Genomic DNA, 498 nt, shown 5'->3' with positions numbered 1-498 from the left:
GTGTTTAGTTCTTGTTTCCTTGTTTGCCATTGTCATTCATGATTGCCCAATTGATTAGAGTCTCACCTGTCCCTCATTACCACTGTGTAATACCCTCAGTTAGCTTCTGTACTTTGTCTTGTGTTAATGTTGCAACCTGAAAGTGATCTTTGTTTGTTTGCTGGATTATTTCTTTTCAAATAAATACTATTTAACTGATCAGCCAGCAGCAGGTGTGACAATTACACTTATGTCAAAATTTTATGAATTTAATTTTTTACTTTTTTCACAATCTGCCTGTAAATGTTTGTATCCCCCAGGATACATCGCCATTTGGGGATATAAAAATAGACTCTGTGGTCTGTAAACTTTATATACTTTGTGGCCCATTTTACAAAATCAGTTCAATACTTTAATACATGAATGTTTACATTCCATCATTTAGCCATTAATATTAATTTAGTTAGCACTATTTAATTCGGTTTTAGGTCAACTATACATGTTAGATATTATAACTGA

The 498-nt window shown here is 32.3% G+C and overlaps 1 protein-coding gene across 10 annotated transcripts in view; it reads left to right on the top strand.

Moving 5' to 3' along the window:
* LOC311090310 (uncharacterized protein) overlaps positions 1-201 on the top strand; it is a 31,489-nt gene extending 31,288 nt beyond the window's left edge. For all 10 annotated transcript variants that reach the window (XR_014607877.1, XR_014607878.1, XR_014607879.1 and 7 more), the window contains one exon: positions 1-201. This exon is cut by the window's left edge and continues 1,158 nt beyond it. The gene's annotated coding sequence lies outside the window, so the exon portion shown is untranslated.
* Positions 202-498: the final 297 nt, after the last annotated feature.

This window comes from Abramis brama, assembly GCF_963993115.1.
Source record: "Abramis brama genome assembly, chromosome: 10".
Classification (NCBI taxonomy): Eukaryota; Metazoa; Chordata; class Actinopteri; order Cypriniformes; family Leuciscidae; genus Abramis; species Abramis brama.
Note: the sequence above shows the minus strand (reverse complement) of the source record. Positions and strands in the feature narration are given on the sequence as shown.